This window comes from Anomaloglossus baeobatrachus, chromosome 4, assembly GCF_048569485.1.
Source record: "Anomaloglossus baeobatrachus isolate aAnoBae1 chromosome 4, aAnoBae1.hap1, whole genome shotgun sequence".
In the NCBI taxonomy this organism is placed as follows: Eukaryota; Metazoa; Chordata; class Amphibia; order Anura; family Aromobatidae; genus Anomaloglossus; species Anomaloglossus baeobatrachus.
In genome coordinates this window covers 16,584,411-16,605,231 of record NC_134356.1, presented here as the reverse complement: position 1 = coordinate 16,605,231, position 20,821 = coordinate 16,584,411, and positions in this window count along the sequence as shown.

The window sequence follows — 20,821 nt, the reverse complement described above, 5'->3', positions numbered from 1 at the left end:
AACTCAGAGCTTCAGCTCCTCCATAAGTTTTCTATGGGAATAAGGTCTGGAGAATGGCTAGGCCACTCCATGACCTTAATGTGCTGTATGTTTTGGGTAATTTTCGTGCTGGAAGACCCAGCCACAACCCATTTTTAATGTCCTGGGGGAGGATGGAGGTTGTCACTCAGGATATTATGGTACATGACTCCATCCATTGTCCCATTGATGCTGTGAAGTAGTCCTGTGCCCTTAGCAGCATAGAAACACCCCTAAAACATGTTTCCACCTCCATGCTTGACAATGGGTATGGTGTTCTTTGGGTCATAGGCAGCATTTCTCTCCCTGAAAACATGGCGAGTTAAGGTGAAAGAGCTCAATTTGTGTCTCATCTGAGCACAGCACCTTCTCCCAATCACTCTCAGTACCATCCAGGTGTTAATTGCAAACTTCAGATGGGTCGGCTGCACATAGGCCTTCTTCAGACGGGTCGGCTGCACATGGGCCTTCATCAGACGGGCCCGCCACACAAGAGCCTTCTTCAGAAGGGCCGGCTGCACATGGACCTTCTTCAGACAGGCCAGATGCACATGGACCCTCTTCAGACGGGCCGGCCGCACATGGACCTTCTTCAGACAGGCGGCTGCACATGGGCCTTCTTCAGACAGGCGGCTGCACATGGACCTTCCTCAGACAGGCGGCTGCACATGGGCCTTCTTCAGAAAGGCCGGCTGCACATGGGCCTTCTGAGCAGTGGGACTTTGCGGGTACTGCAGGATTTTAAGCCATTACGTCATAATGTGTTACCAATGGTTTTCTTGGTGACAGTTTTCCCACCTACCTTGAGATCATTAACAAGTTCCCCCCGTGTAGTTTTAGGCTGATCTCTGACCTTCCTCATGATCCTGGAGACCCCATGAGATTAGATTTTTGAATGGAGCTCCAGATCGATGTTGATCGACACTCATTTTGTATTTCTTCCATTTTCTTACTATTCCACCAGCAGTTTCTCCTTCTCACCCAGCATCTTACTCATGGTTTTGTAGCCCATTCCAGCCTTGTGCAGGTCTAGGATCTTGTCCCTGACATCCTTAGAAAGCTCTTTGGTCGCCCATGTTGTAGAGCTTAGAGTCTGTGGATAGGAATCTACAGGTGAATGTAAGACAGCTGTCTTTAATGTAGGTAACGAGTTGATTAGAAGCATCTAAGGTGGGCTTTACACGTTGCGACATCGCTACCGATATATTGTCGGGGTAACGGTTGTTGTGACGCACATCTGGCGCCGATAGCGACATCGCAATGTGTAAATCCTAGGAGCGACGATGAACGAGCGTGAAACAGTCAAAAATCGCTGATCTGTGTCACGTCGTTCATTTTCATAATGTCGCTCCTGCTGCAGATACGATGTTGTTTGTCATTCCTGCAGCATCACACAGCTGAAGCCGCAGGAACGACAAACATCTCCTTACCTGCGTCCACTGGCTATGCGGAAGAAAGGTGGGCGGGATGTTATGTCCCGCTCATCTCCGCCCCTCCGCTTCGATAGGCCGGCCGCTTAGTGACGTCGCTGTGACGCCGAATGCACCTCCCCCTTGAAGGAGGGATTGTTCGTCGGTTGCCGCGATGTCGCCGACCAGGTATGTGCTTGTGAAACTGCCGTAGAGCTATTGTTCGCTACGGCAGCAATCACCATATATCGCATGTGTGACGGGGGCGGGTGCTATCGCGCTGGACATCGCTAGCAATTGCTAACGATGTCGCAACGTGTAAAGTACCCCTTAGAGAGTCTGTGCCCATTGTTGCCCAGGGAGGAGAAGAAGAAGAGAAAGAGGTGCTCTGACTTTTCGGTCACATTGCATTGACCATTTTTTCAGCAATAAGTGTCTGTAGGAGCCACAACTCTTCATGGATGGTAGGGGATCAAATTCTTGTTTCTCTCTGCAAAATGCAAATAATTTTATATATTTTTTACAATGTGATTTTCTGGATTTTATTTTTGGATATTATATCTCTCACTGTTAAAATTAACCTGCACTTAAAATTACTAACTGTTCATGTCTTTGTCAGTGGGCAAACTTACAAAATCAGCAAGGGGTCAAATAAATATTTCCTTCACTGTATGTTTCTCCTGCAAATCTCATGTGAACAATCCTATAACTGGCAACAGGTAACGGGAAATGTATTATATCTGTTTTTTCTTCCTGATCATTGTTATTTCCATGGTTGTATATTAGAGATCAGATGATAAATCCATGCACAGAGATTGTACGTTCTGTATTTGATACTTGGAGATATTAGGACAATCGCTGCCGCGGCTGCAGGATCCTCCTCTTTGTTGCTGCTTGATCAGTTGCTGAAAATCTACCAGAAAAGTCACAAGCAAAATGGCGGCAAAAATCTTGTTATACTTTTTTACAATATGTCCGCCGACACAAACTGTAACATTTGTTGGGAGAAGGAATAAAAGTTTATGAAATGGTGAAAATAATAATGAAAGTGGTGACTGGTAATAAATATTCATTTCTGTAACGATTGTCATTTATTGGAATAAATTTCTTATATTATCAGATAAAACATTACAGGAGTTTTTTTTTTTTTTATTTTTGCCCCTAATTCCGGATTACACAGAAGCTGTGCGCTCCATAGATCCTGTAAAAAAAGGTGTACATTTCTCCGTGTCACATTTTGGACTGGAGGATGGATTAAAAAGTGGGATTAGAATAAATGGGCAGAGATTATTGTGCTGGTTTCTTCTAGCAGATTTGGGATGGGGGCGATGTCAGAGACAGATTAAGAACACCACGTTGTTCGAAACGTGTCCTCTTTGTGGGCTCCTACGACCCTGGAATGGACTTTTTAATATGCCTTTATAAATAAAGATTCTATAATTTTAAGAAAATAGCCGCTTTGGATCAGATTGCTGGAAACCCTCTCTTTCACCGCTCCATGCAGAGGTTTTGCTGACCTTCTCTTTTCCGTGCACGGTCCAAAGCAGTGGTCTCCATCTGAGCAGGTGAGCTGGATAAAAATCTTTTTCTTTTTTCTTGTAACATAAAAAGGAAGTCTTCGCATTCCACATTTCGGCCACTAAATGTAGACACAATTATGTGCAGCCTCTTCTACGGACACAGACAGGATAGGGCGAGTATATTGTGTGAATTCTATATATATTTGCGTCAATATCTTTAATGTCTGGAATCGTTATTTTTATTAAATCCTGGATGAAATATTGGAGCTTGGATTATGGGATGTTCTCAGGAATACCGCTCATATTTAAGTTATTTCTTCTGTTTCGATCTTCCAGATCTGCCATCTTTGCTTTTAGATTTTTTGTTTTCTCTCAGTTCTTTCTGGTCTTTGTTAGTTGATTCTACGTCTTGTTCCATGTTGTTTATGCACTTCCAGTTTTGTGTTAATATTTTGTATTGAGCTCTGGATAATATTACATTGTTTCTCTATATTTATTTGAATTGACTTGGCAAACGCTTTAAATACTTCTATAATATTCTCTTCTGTTGACGTTTGTTCCAGCTGTTCTTATATTGTCCCAATGATCTCCCTGATAGAGCTGGGTGGACTCGCAAATAACCGGGACTGGTGGATCCCTGCTAAATTTTTAAAAAAAGCCCGGATGCGGTCTGGAATCTGGTACCCATATAAAGCTGGGTTTACACACTGCAACATCTCAAACGACATCGCTGTAACGTCACCGGTTTTGTGACGCAATAGCGATGTTGTTTGCGATGTTGCAGTGTGTGAATCCTATCAGCGACCTGGCCCCTGCTGTGAAGTTGCTGGAAGTTGCTGATCACTACACGTCGTTCAGGACCATTCCTAGGTCCTTTGTTTCCCGCTGTGCAGCATGAAGTTTCAGTGTGTGAATCCTTTTCAGCGACTTTGTTAGCAACTTCCCTTTCAAAAGGCTGCTTATCAACGTCCCCAACAACCAGCTAGGTCGCTCTGCAGGTCCGGATCGCTGGTAAGTTGTTGGCCAGGTTTGCCGGGTTGAACGCTCACCAGAGACTTAGCAGAGACTTATGGAGATCGCTATTGCGTCACCAAACCGGTGACGTTACAGCGATGTCCTTTGCGATGTTGCAGCGTGTAAACCCAGCTTTAGTCTATGGGAATCAAAATCGGAAGATCAAATTTGTTGTTAGAAGGAGATAGAGGTGCTTCCAGGTCACGATTTCCCATCCGAAGCCAGCAATTAACCCTCATTGAATACAATGCTTTCCCCGCACACCGGCTCATGTAATTGGTTGCAGTTAGACACGCCCCCACCCTGAATGGCAGCGTGTCAGCTGACTGCAACCAATCACAGGTGCCAGGATGGCGGAGAAAGCAGTGCAAGTGTCTGTGGGTCAGTATTGTGGTATAAAAAAATAAATGAATTGATAAAACAATTGGTGGTGGATCTCCATATTTTGATACCAGCCCAGATAAAGCGCACAGCTGCAGGCTGTATCATGGCTGTGTATCAGAATAAGGTCGTAGTCACACACTTGCACGAGTCTTGCATCGCATCACCCGGCAGCAGCACACTTTCCTGACAGAAGAGTGCAGCCGCATAGAAATACATGCAGCCATCCCTCTCCTGTCAGGAGAGTGTGCGCTTCTGCCAGATGATGCGAGACTCGTGCAAGTATGACTCTGGCCTTATGATACGATCACACGAGCCGTCTGACTCACATGAGTATCGGATTGCATCACCCAGCAGCCGCACACTCTCCTGACAGGAGAAGGTCAGCTTCATGTATTTCTATGCAGCTGCACGCTCGTGTCCGGAGAGTGTGCGGCCATTCCAGGTGATGCGATCCGATAGTCGTGCAAGTCATATGGCTCATGTAAGCGCACCGTAAGGCCGGAGTCACACTTGCGCGAGTCTCGCATCGCATTACCCGGCAGCCGCACACTCTCCTTTCAGGAGCGGGTCGGCTGCATGCAGTTCTATGCAGCTGCACGCCCTGATGCGATGCAAGAATAGTGCGCATGATACGGTTCGTGTGAGTGCACTGTAAGGCAGGAGTCACACTTGCACGAGTCTCGCATCGCATCACTCGGCATGGCCTGACGCAATCCAAACACAGGCGTGCAGCTGCATTGAACTACATGCAGCCGACCACGCTCCTGTCAGGAGAGTGTATGCGGCCGTGCTGAGACTCATGCAAGTCCCTCTCAAGTGTGACTTCGGCCTAAGAGGAACCGCATGCAACGTTTTTTTTTAAATTTAAGTAAATAATTTAAAAAAAAGGTTGCACAGTCCCCCCAATTTTGATACCCAGCCAAGATAAAGCTGATAGTTGGGGCTGTATTCTCAGGCTGGGGAGGTCCAGCCTAAAAATATCAGCCTCCTGCCGCCCAGAATTGTCGCATCCATTAGATGTGACAATCCCGGAGCTTTATCTCGCTCTTCCCGCTTGCACTGGTGCAGTGACAATTGGGGTAATTAAGAGTTAATGGCAGCCCACAGTAGCCACTAAATCCTGTATTGTAATGGCAGCGTCTATGACACCCTGTTACTAATCAGTGACAGTAAATAAACACAGACACCGAAAAAATATTTTATTTGGAATAAAATACAAAAAACACTTTCTTTCACCACTTTATTATCCCCAATACACCCTGCAGGTCCGACGTAATCCACACAGGGTCCCACGACGATTCCAGCAATGATGAGCAGAGGCCGCAGGAGCAGCGTACAGCCGCACGGGAGCAGTTTACAACCGTGATGGAGCCTTGGTAAGTATGAAGCGCTCGCTTCACTCTTATTTTTTTTCTTTTTAACTAGTGCCGGATCCGGATCAAACAGCCGGAATCCCGGGCCCGGCACCCGGGATACATTGAAACACCCGGGAAACATTGAAACCACGTGGATGTGGACTTGTACAGTCCGGTCCACTCAGCCCTACTCCTTGATCCTTAACCCCTTCACGACCGCGGGCAGTAAAATTACGTCCTATTTTAACGTGACTTAACGACCAGGGACGTAATTTTACTGCCTATACTTCATTTGATTGCCGTGGCCATAGCAACGGCTTTCAAATGATGTCCCCTGCTGTTTCTTACAGCAAGGGACCTTTGCTTGACCCCAGGGGGGGTGGCATCGCCACCCCCCATAGGCGATCGATGTGATTGGCTGTTCAAATCGGAACCGCCAATCACATTGATCACGCTGTTTTCGGCAAAAAAAAATGCCAAAAATAGTGTGATCTTGTAAAATCCAGCTAGGACCGGGGCTGCAGCAGCTCCGATCATTGGCTGGAAGCAAGCAGACACCGTGGCCCCCCCCCTTCAGCACTGATTGGAGCGATCGTGCTATGACGCGCAATCGCTCCAATCAGTGTGCAGTGGGGCGGTCTGATCTGCCGGTGGCCGCCCTCCCCAGGCCAGTGCTGGTCTGGGGACCCTCCCCCAACATGTCTGCAGCGTGCAGCACTGGCTGGTACTAGTGGTACCACGCCACCGCTGCTGCTGCCGCTGCTGTCACGTCACGTCGCAGGAGCAGGAGCGGTGAGTATTGTGCTCACCTTGCAGCCCCTGCGCGCTTCCGTAATGGCCCCTGCTCGTGCCCACTGCGATCTGCCCCCCCCCCCGACATCCCGATCTGCCCCCCCGACATCCCGATCTGCCCCCCCAACATCCCGATCTGCCCCCCGCCATCTCTATTCTGCAGCTCCTCCGGTATCCCTCCTCCCCTGCTCTCTTGCAGCCCCTGCGCGCTCTTGTGATTTGCTCCTGCGCGCTCCCGTAATGGCCCCTGCCCGTGCCCCCTGCGATCTGCCCCCCGCCATCCCGATCTGCCCCTCGACATCCCGATCTGCCCCCCCACATCCCGATCTGCCCTCCGACATCCCGATCTGCCCCCCCAGACATCCCGATCTGCCCCCAGACATCCCGATCTGCCCCCAGACATCCCGATCTGCCCCCAGACATCCCGGTCTGCCCCCTGACATCCCGGTCTGCCCCCCGACATCCCAATCTGCCGGCCTCCCCCGTGATCTGTATTCTGCAGCTCCTCCGGTATCTCCCTCCTCTGCTCTCCCCCTCTGCTCTCCCCCTCCCCTTCTGCTGTCCCCGTCCCCCTCTGCTGTCCCCGTCCCCCTCTGCTGTCCCCGTCCCCCTCTGCTGTCCCCGTCCCCCTCTGCTGTCCCCGTCCCCCTCTGCTGTCCCCCCGACGTCCTCTTACCTGTCTTCACCAGCCGATCACATCTGCCTCCATCGCTGGGTCCTTCTTCCTGGGTCTTCTGCTGAGCTGTCCAACTCCTGCCTGCTGCTCCTGTAAAGCTGTTCCTCCTGCTACTACTCTGGGTACTGTGAGTATAACTTTTTTTTTTTTTTTTTTCTTTTTCCTGTATCCTGTCCATTTTTACACTTCATGCGTCCGTGCGTCCCGCCGAGCGCTGATCAGGGATGCAGATAACGTATCTGCATCCGTGGTCAGTTTTCGGCGGGACTTTTTTTCCGTATTCCCGACGCTTTTTGTATCGCATCTGTCCGTGCGTCCCGCCGAGTGCTGATCAGGGATGCACATAACGGATCGGCATCCCTGCTCAATTTTTGGCGTGACAAAAAGCATCGGGGATACGGAAAAAAAAGTCACGCCAAAAATTGAGCAGGGATGCAGATACGTTATCTGCATCCCTGATCAGCGCTCGGCGGGACGCACGGACTGATGCAATACAAAAAGCGTCGGGGATACGGAAAAAAAAGTATCGCATCTGTCCGTGCGTCCCGCTGAGCGCGGATCAACATCCCTGCTCAATTTTTGGCGTGACTTTTTTTTTTTTCCGTATCCCCAGCGCTTTTTGTATCTCATCCGACCGTGCCTCCTGCAGCGGCCGATCAGTGCACCGCGTCTGTGCGTTTGAAAAGTCAAATGGCGTTCCTTGTCTTCTGAGCCCCGCCATGCGCCCAAACAATTGCTTTCCACCACATGTGAGGTATCTGCGTACTCGGGAAAAATTGCACAATACGTTTTATGGTGCAATTTTTCCTGATACCGTTGTAAAAAGAGAAAAAAAAAAAAAACTATCTTGTTGCTGCAAAATTTTAAAAAAAAATTTAAAAAAAATAAATAATTTTCACGGTTCAACGTTATCAACTTTCAGTGGAGCCCCTGGGGGTACAAGGGGCTCACTAAACATCTAGATAAATTCCTTGAGGGGTCTAGTTCCAAAATGGGGTAATTTGTGGGGGAGCTCCACTGTTTAGGCACCATGGGGGGGGGGGTCTAAAAACGTGACATGGTGTCCGCTAATGATTCCAATCAATTTTGCTGTCAAATGGCGCTCCTTCTCTTCTGAGCCCCGCCATGCGCCCAACAATTACTTTCCACCACATGTGAGGTATCTGCATACTCAGGAGAAAATGGACAATACGTTTTATGGTGCATTTTTTCCTGATACCCTTGTGAAAAAAAAGCTACCTAGTTGAAGCAACAGTTTTGTGGTAATTTTTTTTTTTTTTCTTTTCACGGCTCAACGTTATAAACTTCTGTGAAGCCCCCAGGTGTTCAAAGTGCTCACCAAACATCTAAAAAAATTATTTGAGGGCTCTAGTTTCCAAAATGGGGTCACTTGTGGGGGAGCTCCATTGTTTAGGCACCTCAGGGGGTCTTCAAACCTGACATGGCGTCCGCTAATAAGTGCAGCTAATTTTGCATTCAAATGGCGCTCCTTACCTTCCGAGCACTGCCGTGTGTCCAAACATTTGATTTCCACCACATATGAGGTATCTGCGTACTCAGGAGAAAATGGACAATACATTTTATGTTGCATTTTTTCCCGATACCCTTGTGAAAAAAAAAGCTACCTAGTTGAAGCAACAGTTTTGTGTTAAAAATTTTTTTTTTTCTTTTCACGGCTCAACGTTATCAACTTTCAGTGGAGCCCCTGGGGGTATAAGGGGCTCATCAAACATCTAGATAAATTCCTTGAGGGGGTCTAGTTCCAAAATGGGGTAATTTGTGGGGGAGCTCCACTGTTTAGGCACCATGGGGGGGGGTCTAAATACGTGACATGGTGTCCGCTAATGATTCCAATCAATTTTGCTGTCAAATTGTGCCCTTCTCTTCTGAGCCCCGCCATGCGCCCAACAATTACTTTCCACCACATGTGAGGTATCTGCGTACTCAGGAGAAAATGGACAATACGTTTTATGGTGCATTTTTTCCTGATACCCTTGTGAAAAAAAAGCTACCTAGTTGAAGCAACAGTTTTGTGGTAAAATTTGTTTTTTTTCTTTTCACGGCTCAACGTTATAAACTTCTGTGAAGCCCCCAGGTGTTCAAAGTGCTCACCAAACATCTAAAAAAAATATTTGAGGGCTCTAGTTTCCAAAATGGGGTCACTTGTGGGGGAGCTCCATTGTTTAGGCACCTCAGGGGGTCTTCAAACCTGACATGGCGTCCGCTAATGAGTGCAGCTAATTTTGCATTCAAATGGCGCTCCTTGCCTTCCGAGCACTGCCGTGTGTCCAAACATTTGATTTCCACCACATATGAGGTATCTGCTTACTCAGGAGAAAATGGACAATACATTTTATGTTGCATTTTTTCCCGATACCCTTGTGAAAAAAAAGCTACCTTGTTGAAGCAACAGTTTTGTGGTAATTTTTATTTTTTTCTTTTCACGGCTCAACGTTATAAACTTCTGTGAAGCCCCCAGGTGTTCAAAGTGCTCATCAAACATCTAGAAAAAATATTTGAGGGCTCTAGTTTCCAAAATGGGGTCATTTGTGGGGGAGCTCCATTGTTTAGGCACCTCAGGGGGTCTTCAAACCCAACATGGCGTCCGCTAATGAGTGCAGCTAATTTTGTGTTCAAAAATTCAAATGGCGCTCCTTGCCTTTCGACCTCTGTCGTGCACCCAAACAATTGATTTTTACCCCATATGGGGTATCAGCGTACTCAGGAGAAAATGCACAATAAATTGTAGGGTGCACTTTCTCTTTTCTCCCTTGTAAAAATGAAAATTTTATGGCTAAACTAACATTTTTGTGTTAAAAAGTAAAATTTTCATTTTTTCCTTCCACATTGCTTTGGTTCCTGTGACGCACCTAAAGGGTTAATAAACTTCTTGGATGTAGTTTTCAGAAGTGTGAGGGGTGCAGTTTTTAGAATGGGGTCACTTTTGGGTATTTTCTGTCACCTCGGCCTCTCAAAGTCACTTCAAATGTGATGTGGTCCCTAAAAAAAATATTTTGTAAATTTTGTTGGAAAAATTAGAAATTGCTGATGAACTTTGACCCCTTCTAACTTCCTAACGAAAAAAAAATTTCTTTCGAAAATTGCGCTGATGTAAAGTTGACATGTGGGAAATGTTATTTAGTAACTATTTTGTGTGAAATATCTCTCAGATTTATGGGCATAAATTTTCAAAGTTTGAAAATTGCGAAATTTTCCAAATTTTCGCACAATTTCCTAAATTTTCACAAATAAAAGCAAAAAGTATCGGCCTAAATTTACCACTGACATGAAGTACAATATGTCACGAAAAAACAATCTCAGAATCGCCAGGATCCGTTGAAGCGTTCCAGAGTTATAGCCTGTCAAAGTGACACTGGTCAGAATTGCAAAAAATGGCCCGGTCATTAGGGTGTTTTAGTGGCCGGGGGTGAAGGGGTTAACTGAAGAATAGTAGATTGCTGATTATTTTGCTTTAGGTGAGTCACCAAAATTTCTCCTGCGTTTTAATTTGTTTGAGCTGTTGGAGGTGGATGAATATTCAGAATATTCTTCAACATGATCATAATCCTCCTCTGCTGCATCTGCCCCTGTAAGATTATGTTTATCTGAGTTTGGTGCTTTGTACAATGTTTCTGTGGGGTTTGTACCTCTTGTTTGGCTTTTGCTAATCTCGCTTCTTATATTAGAGGAGTAAGTACCTTGTGGGTAATCAGGGGTAAAATGTTCGGGCTTTCTGTAGAGACACTGATGTCTGCCTGCTTGATCTCGTTGTGAGTGGACCTCTGACACATTGTGCCCACTTCTCCCGGGACAGCACGTGATCGCTCATGGGAATCCCCACAGCCCTGGGAAGGTCTATGCCTATTCTGCTGCCACGAGGGAATGGCCCGAGTCTCTGACCTGATGGGAAAAGGATTAGACCAGCTCCACATCAGAACCTTGTCTTGTTTATCTAGCGTGGCAATGGGGTTTGTGTGTGTCTGAAGTGGTGGGCTCAGGCATCTAGGTATATCTTCTCATCGCCGCTGTGTATCTCTGGAGCTGCGGTGGAGGTTGCTGTGAGATTCTGTCATCTTCCGATCAGAGTGGTCTTTGCCTGTTGATACTAGTGTTGGGAATTAGTGATGAGCGAGTACTAAAAAGCTCGGGTGCTCGAAGCTCGGGCCGAGCCTCCCAAGATACTCGTGTACTCGGGCCGAGCAACGAGCCCAATGTTATCCTATGGGAGACCCGAGTATTTTTGTGAAATGACCCCCCGGCAGCATGGAGAAACCCTAAAAATGTCACAAAAGTCTCAGAAGAGTGCTCAAATGACATGGCAACAGCATGGGGAAGACCCCTTGAAGCATTTATCACTGAAAAGTCACAGCTGTGAACAATTTTGTCCGCGTTTTACGCCATTTTTACGGACTCACCAGAAAACCTTCCAAAATGACCCCAAAATGATTTTTCATGGCGGAAATGTTAAGGGCACATACCCAATAGTGAGATAGAGCTGGTGTATGTTACTTTTTGAGATTAATACATGAAAGATTTTACGTGAAAACATTGTGTGGCACTCCGATGTCCCTGAGAAGAGACGTACATGAAGGCCTCTTGAGTCTAATGTGCCCATTTTGAGGAAGTGAGTCTTTGTAGTATTTTCCTTTGCCAGGGCAGTCCAAAATTGTGAGGTTCACCAATGCCCCTGCATACAGACGTGCATGAGGGCCTGTAAACCTGAAGTGCCCATTGTAAGGAAGTGGGTCTATTGTAGTATAGCCCTTAGGCAGGGCAGCCAAAAATTGGGAGGCTCCACGTTGTCCCTGGGTAGAGACGTGCATGAGGGCCTGTAAACCTGAAGTGCCCATTGGAAGGAAGTGGGTCTATTGTAGTATAGCCCTTTGGCAGGGCAGCCAAAAATTGGGAGGCTCCACGTTGTCCCTGGATAGAGACGTGCATGAGGGCCTCAAAACATTAAGTGTCCATTGTCAGGAAGTGGGTGTATTATAGTATAGCCCTTAGGCAGGGCAGCCAAAAATTGGGAGGCTCCACGTTGTCCCTGGATAGAGACGTGCATGATGGCCTGTAAACCTGAAGTGCCCATTGGAAGGAAGTGGGTCTATTGTAGTATAGCCCTTAGGCAGAGCAGCCAAAAATTGGGAGGCTCCACGTTGTCCCTGGGTAGAGACGTGCATGAGGGCCTCAAAACATTAAGTGTCCATTGTCAGGAAGTGGGTGTATTATAGTATAGCCCTTAGGCAGGGCAGCCAAAAATTGGGAGGCTCCACGTTGTCCCTGGGTAGAGACGTGCATGAGGGCCTCAAAACATTAAGTGTCCATTGTCAGGAAGTGGGTGTATTATAGTATAGCCCTTAGGCAGGGCAGCCAAAAATTGGGAGGCTCCACGTTGTCCCTGGATAGAGACGTGCATGAGGGCCTGTAAACCTGAAGTGCCCATTGGAAGGAAGTGGGTGTATTATAGTATAGCCCTTAGGCAGGGCAGCCAAAAATTGGGAGGCTCCACATTGTCCCTGGATAGAGACGTGCATGATGGCCTGTAAACCTGAAGTGCCCATTGTAAGGAAGTGGGTCTATTGTAGTATAGCCCTTAGGCAGGGCAGCCAAAAATTGGGAGGCTCCACGTTGTCCCTGGGTAGAGACGTGCATGAGGGCCTGTAAACCTGAAGTGCCCATTGGAAGGAAGTGGGTCTATTGTAGTATAGCCCTTTGGCAGGAGGGCAGCCAAAAATTGGGAGGCTCCACGTTGTCCCTGGATAGAGACGTGCATGAGGGCCTCAAAACATTAAGTGTCCATTGTCAGGAAGTGGGTGTATTATAGTATAGCCCTTAGGCAGGGCAGCCAAAAATTGGGAGGCTCCACGTTGTCCCTGGGTAGAGACGTGCATGAGGGCCTCAAAACATTAAGTGTCCATTGTCAGGAAGTGGGTCTATTGTAGTATAGCCCTTAGGCAGGGCAGCCAAAAATTGGGAGGCTCCACGTTGTCCCTGGGTAGAGACGGGCATGAGGGCCTCAAAACATTGTTCCCATTGCAAAGGAGCGGGTCTCCTGTCGTTGTAATGTCCATTCTGCAAAGAATGGGCGAAAAAATTTACCACTGGGGGTATACCTGAAACAAAGGCCTAAGTATTGCAATTTGTAACGGTCATCATCATGGTGGCGCATGAGGAGAAGGAGGAGCAGTCCAGCGATTATCCAAAGTCCAGAAGTGTGTACCCATGGGTGAGTGGAGGTACATGGCAAACTTTAAATTCCGCTCTCATTTGCTGGTGGTGTGGTGAAGTCTGGCCCAATCCAACCCTTGTTCATCTTGATCAGAGTCAGCCTGTCAGCATTTTCAGTTGACAGGCGGGTGCGTTTATCTGTAATGATTCCACCTGCGGCACTAAAAACACGCTCTGACAAAACGCTAGCAGCAGGGCAGGCCAGGACTTCCAAGGCGTAGAGAGCCAATTCATGCCATGTGTCCAGCTTGGATACCCAATAATTGTAAGGCACAGAGGAATGTCGGAGTACAGTTGTTCGATCTGCAAGGTACTCCTTCAGCATCTGGGCAAACTTAGGATTTCTTGTGGCACTACCCCGAACCTCAGGGGCTGTGGTACGTGAGGGGCTGAGAAAACTGTCCCACATCTTAAAGACTGTTCCCCTACCTCTGGCGGATTGGACTTGTGCCTCTCTCGGCTGTACGCCTCGGTTGTCCACTGATTCATGACCTATGCCGCTAGCGTTTTGTGAGGGGAATGCTTTGCCTACTTCCGTGACTATGGCCTTCCGGAACTGCTGCATTTTGGTTGACCTCTCCTCCATGGGAATAAGAGACAAAAAGTTCTCCTTGTAGCGTGGGTCTAACAGTGTTACCAACCAGTAATGATTGTCGGCCAAGATGTTCTTAACGCGAGGGTCACGAGACAGGCAGCTTACCATAAAGTCAGCCATGTGCGCCAGACTCTTAACAGCCAGGACTTCAGTAGCCTGACCAACAAGATGACTGAACATGCTGTCCTCCTCCTCCTCCTCCTCCTCCTCCTCATCTACCCTGTCCTCTGGCCAGCCATGCTGAACCGAGGATATGACTGGTGTGCATGTCATATCCTCAATTTGGCCGGAGAGTTGCTCCATGTCTTCATCCTCCTCCTCGTCATAGTCCTCCACTGCACGTTGTGATGAGACAAGGCTGGGCTGTGTGTTATCATCACCCACACCCACTACTGTTTCTTGCTGCAACTCATTGCGCTCCGCCTGCAATGCATCATGTTTGTTTTTCAGCAGAGACCGTTTTAGAAGGCAGAGTAGCGGTATGGTGACGCTAATAATGGCGTCATCACCACTCACCATCTTGGTGGAGTCCTCAAAGTTTTGGAGGATGGTACATAGGTCTGACATCCATCTCCACTCCTCAGGTGTTATGTGTGGAGTTTGACCCATTTCCCGACGGCTTAGGTGATGCAGGTACTCAACAACTGCCGTCTTCTGCTCACATATCCTGACCAACATGTGCAGAGTTGAATTCCAACGCGTGGGGACATCACACACCAGTCTGTGAGCCGGAAGATGCAAACTGCGCTGAAAGCCGGCAAGGCCGGCTGAAGCAGTAGGTGACTTTCGAAAATGTGCAGACAGGCGGCGAACTTTTACCAGCAGATCAGACAGCTCTGGGTATGACTTTAGAAACCGCTGAACCACGAGGTTGAGAACATGGGCCACGCATGGAACATATGTCAGCTGGCCTCGCCTCAAAGCCGCCACCAGGTTCCGGCCATTGTCACACACGACCTTTCCTGGCTTTAGGTTCAGAGGTGTGAGCCAGTGATCTGCCTGCTGTTTCAGAGCTGTCCACAGCTCTTCTGCATTGTGGGGTTTGTCACCTATGCAGATTAGCTTCAGCACAGCCTGTTGCCGCTTCGCCGAGGCAGTGCTGCAGTGCTTCCAGCTTGTGACTGGTGTGGAGAGTACAGTGGATGAGGATGCGCAGGAGGAGGAGGAGGCTGAAGAGCATGACATTCCGGAGCTGTAGAGTGTGGGTGAAACACTGACTGAGGTAGGGCCTGCAAACCTTGGTGTGGGAAGGACGTGTTCCGTCCCTCGCTCAGACTGGGTCCCAGCTTCCACAATATTAACCCAGTGTGCCGTCAACGAGATGTAGCGGCCTTGCCCACAAGCACTTGTCCACGTGTCTGTGGTTAGGTGGACCTTGGGTGAAACAGCGTTGTTCAGGGCACGTGTGATGTTTTGTGACACGTGGTTATGCAACGCGGGGACGGCACACCGGGAGAAATAGTGGCGGCTGGGGACCGAGTAACGTGGGACAGCTGCCGCCATCAGGTCACGGAATGCTTCTGTCTCCACCAGCCTAAAAGGCAACATTTCCAGCGCAAGCAGTCGCAAAATGTTAGCATTTAGAACTGTGGCATGTGGGGTGTTGGCAGTGTATTTGCGCCTGCGTTCAAAGGTTTGCTGAATGGATAACTGAACGCTGCGCTGGGACAAGGACGTGCTTGATGATGGTGTTCTTTCTGCGTAGGCAACTGCAGGTGCAGGAGTGGAGGAGGCTTGTTCGCAGGCAGCATGGACAGGGGATTGGCTCGCATGCACAACCAGCGAAGACGTAGCAGTGACATCAGCAAGCACTGCTCCTCGACTCTGTTGTACTTCCCACAAAGTCGGGTGCTTGGCTGACATGTGCCTGATCATGCTGGTGGTGGTCAGGCTGCTAGTTTTGGTACCCCTTCTGATGCTGGCACGGCAGGTGTTGCAAATGGCCTTTTTTGAATCATCTGGATCCAACTTAAAAAACTGCCAGACTCGGGAAGACCTAACATTTGTACAGGCACCTTGTGTCGTCGTGTTGTTCCGGGGAATGGTTGCCTGACTTCTGCCTGGGGCCACCACCCTGCTTCTTACTGCCTGTTGTGATGCTACGCCTCCCTCCCCCTGTGCACTGCTGTCCTCGCTCTGCATATCCTCCTGCCAGGTTGGGTCAGTTACTGGATCATCCACCACGTCGTCTTCCTCTTCCGCACCCTGCTCCTCCTCCTGACTTCCTGACAATTGTGTCTCATCATCGTCCACCACTTGTTGAGACACGTTGCCAACTTCGTGAGAACGTGGCTGCTCAAATATTTGGCCATCTGTACAGACGATCTCCTCATGACCCACTTCAATATGAGCTGGCGAGAGGCCAGAATGTGTGAATGGAAACGTGAACAGCTCTTCCGAGTGTCCAAGTGTGGGATCATTAATGTCCGAGGAGGACGTGTACTCAGCCTGGTGGTAGGAAGGAGGATCAGGTTCAGAAATGTGCGGTGCAGTATCACGGCTACTGACACTTGACCGTGTGGAAGATAGAGTGTTTGTGGTGGTGCCAATCTGACTGGAAGCATTATCTGCTATCCAACTAACAACCTGTTGACACTGGTCTTGGTTCAAGAGCGGTGTACTGCTGCGGTCCCCAAGAATTTGGGACAGGACGTGCGAGCGACTAGATGTGGCCCTTTGTTGTGGCGAAATTAGAGCTTGCCCACGACCTCGGCCTCTGCCTGCACCACCATCACGTCCACTTCCTTGTTCCTTGCCAATGCCCTTGCGCATTTTGCAATGCTGTGCACTGCTGACGTGTATATTCACTACTTGTGCGTTATATCAAAGTTTGTGGAAATTGCACACAAGTGCACCTGTACGCTGCCACCAACAGGCACACACGTGCGGTTTTAAAAACCAAGCACGGACGCAATAAGAACCTAACAGGTTTTTTTGGGGAGCGACAATTACAGACAAGTCAGACACTATCTGGACTGTTTTACACTGTGTACACCAGCCCCAGATATGATGAAGGCTGGTATACGGTCACCACTAGGAATGGCTATATATACCCTGCCTGCCTGCCTGCCTACCTGTATACTGGTACAATAGTCCTGACAAGGACTCTTCTGGTCACTAGCCTGTATTCAGACCTGGCTATACCCTGCCTGTATATAGCAACAATAGTCCTGAGAAGGACTCTGCTACTGTACTCCGACCTGGCTATACCCTGCCTGCCTGTATACAACTAGAATAGTCCTGAGAAGGACTTTTGGTCACACTGTTTGCAGCCCTGCAACTGAAAAAGCTATAAAGGGCCGCAAAGCTTTCCCTGAATCAGCGACACTCTCCCTGCACTGACTGTCTGGATAGCTGTGAGCAGAGCACAGCGCGCCGGCCGGTATAAAGGCTCGGTCACGCTGTGCAGGCCGGCCAATCACTGCAATTCCACAACTAACAGGGCTGTGGCATTGCAGTGGTCTGCCAGCCAATCCCTGCATGAGGGCTGGCTCTCAAAAGAGCGCCAACATGCAGAAATGAAGACCACGAGTACAGCACGAGTATCGCGAGATTACTCGGTCCCCGCCGAGCAGCCCGAGTACAGCGATACTCGTGCGAGTACCGAGTAGTTACAAGCATGCTCGCTCATCACTATTGGGAATGGGTCCAGGCCAGCGGCTGAGGCTTAACCATTGTCATGCAAGTCTTAAGGATGCGCTGGGCTTTACCATCAGGCTGAGGGAGCTGCAAGAGTCTGAACTTTATTAGAGAGATCTTTTTTTGCTTCACAAATACTGAAGTCAAAATAAAAAAAAATAAACACAACTCACCAAATACTGAATGTAAGCACATGGCCTTAGGATTTATGGGGCCTTGAGGTGACATTGTTGTGGTGCGGGAGGGTTATTTTCTCCAAACATCTGCTTTAAAGTCGTTTTTCCAATTTTTGTTTCCTGGGAGCTAAGTCTTACTGCCACATAGACCGAGTGCAGGCCACGTGCCCTTCACCACACATACTATTCAGCATTTTAATTGATTCCTTCCAAATAAATTTGGGCTATAGAATAAGTTTATGTAATACTCAAATGAGCAAATGCTTAAAAATAAGATCTAACAATTTTACTATGTTAGTGGTGAAAACATTAACTTTTTGCTTCAATTTTTCCAAATTGCTGAAAAAATGGTCAATACAATATGACCGAAATGTCAGAGCACCTCTTTCTCTTCTTCTTCTCCTTCCTGGGCAACACTGGGCACAGACTCACTAAGGGGTACTTTACACGTTGCGACATCGTTAGCAATTGCTAGCGATGTCGAGCGCAATAGCATCCGCCCCTGTCGCACATGCTATATCTAGTTATTGCTGCCGTAGCGAACATTATCGCTACGGCAGCTTCACATGCACATACCTGGTCGGCGACGTCGCTGTGATCGCCGAACAATCCCTCCTTCAAGGGGGAGAGCGTTCGGCGTCACAGCGACGTCACTAATCGGCCGGCCAATAGAAGCGGAGGGGCGGAGATGAGCGGGACATAACATCCCGCCCACCTTCTCCCTTCCGCATTGCCATCGGGACGCAGGTAAGGAGATGTTTGTCGCTCCTGCGGGTTTACACACAGCGATGTGTGGAGCTACAGGAACGACAAACAACATCGTACCTGCAGCCGAACCGACATTATGGAAATGAACGACGTTGCACAGATCAGTGATATTGTACGTCTCTGTGCTCATTCATCGTCGCACCTAGGATTTACACGTTGTGATGTCGCTACCGGCGCCGGATGTGCGTCACTAACGACGTGACCCTGACGATATATCGGTAGTGATGTCGCAACGTGTAAAGCCCGCCTAAGGGTCTAGAGACTGAAGATACAGTTTTATAGACTGCTGCAGGCTGACTTCTTTTATGGATGAGGGAGGACAGCAAAAGCGAGGAGCCCTCTTTGTGAATATGAGCTGCCCAGTATTCACTCACAACACCAGGCTTTTAGGTCATAACTTACTGTGCTACCACAGTTTAATGCTTTCACATTGTGCATTAGAACAATTTTGATGCTCAGCCATGATCATGTTCTATTTCTGTTGTAAGACGTTTTAATGAAACCCTGAAGAGCACCCTGGATGAAGCTGCACCTGCTACATGCAGAGCAACTCGGCACAGACGGCAGCAGCCCTGGCACACGTTGCAAACACGTTTTCTCCAGCGGTGCTCCAGGTGCGCTGAACGTCTGTGGAGAAAATCCAATCTAGCCAAGGATTTCATCCATTATAAGTTTATGCACAAAACATACAATGCTGCCCTTCACCTCTCCAAATAAGCGTACTTTAACACCCTCATCACCTCTCTAGCCAACAATCCTAAACGACTTTTTGATACTCTCTATTCCCTCCTCGGACCAAGAGTTCTAGCCCCAACCTCCAACCTCAGCGCAGACGATCTGGCCAATTATTTTAAAGAAAACATTGACCATATAAGCCAGGAAATTTTGTCACAGCCTCATAACACCACACATTGTTTGGCCTACTACACTCCATTTAGCTCACTTTCACTCTTTGATCCAGTCACAGAAGAAGTTACTAGGTTCCTCGCATCTTCTCGCCCTACTACCTGCACCAATGACCCTATTTCCTAATATCTCCTTAAATCTGTCACCCCAGCTGTCAACACTCACCTAACTAAAATATTCAATCTCTCTCCTCTGGTGTCTTTGCCAACATACACCCATTACTTAAAAAAAAACATCCCTGGACCACAACTGCGCTGCTATCTCCCCTTCCTCTCCAAACTCCTTGAACACTTGGACCACTCCTGTCTAATCCACTGTCAGACAACTCTCTCCTCGACCCTCTACAATCCGGTTTCCGCTCCTTACATTCTACTGAAACTGCTCTTACTAAATTCTCTAATGATCTACTAACTGCTAAATCTAACGGTCACTGCTCCCTGCTGATCCTCCTTGATCTCTCTGCTGCATTTGATACTGTGGATCACCAGCTCCTCCTCACCATGCTCCGATCTAGCGGGCTGAAGGACACCGTTACTTTTCTTCACAGGATGTTGTCACCTGTTATTCACCTATGTGACGCCCTGGACTAGCTAGGTAGTCACAGACATAACATCACACACACCCCCTCCCCTGGACAGTTCACACCAGTCAAACAAAACCCTTGTTGCCTCCCTCCAGGGTCTGATGTCCACACCAGGTGGGGCGGAGCCAGGCGGTTGCTCCACCCACCGAGGAGTTCACAGGCCTGGAGGCGGGAAAAGTGACAGACTAAGTTTGGAGGTGAAAGTGAGAGGACAGAACCTGTTAGTGTCTGGGTAGGAACCCAGGCACTGTCAGCAAGGTTGGCAGACGGTGGTGGCCATCTGCAGGAGTTAGTGGATCTCTGTGGAACCATAGGACCGGGGTCGGGCGGTGGCCCGCCGGTACCGAACCGGGGAGTGGAGTGAAGCTGAGCACAAAGGCAGGGCCATCGGCCCCCGACTAGGCTTGGAGCCGCCGACAACGGTCAAATCCGAAAGTGACCGGAACCCCAGGGGTTTCCTAACAACCAAGACCCGACAGAAGGCAACAGTCCACACCGTGAGGATACACAGCTACCGCCATAGGCTAGAGATCCAAGGGCCAGCGCCTGCAGGCAAAACGGGCTCCTTCGGTACCTATACGCCGGGGAGCGGACTACCGGTGGGCAACCACAGGAGTCAGAACATTCTAACAAGGTGCAGGGAAAGACAGCCACCATCACCCTGTCCGGGGAGAGCACAAACATTGCAGCCGGCTGCGGGACCCGTCCATCCAGCCGTTTGGTTCCCCAGAGACTCTGTGCATCTGTGTCTGAGTGAGTAC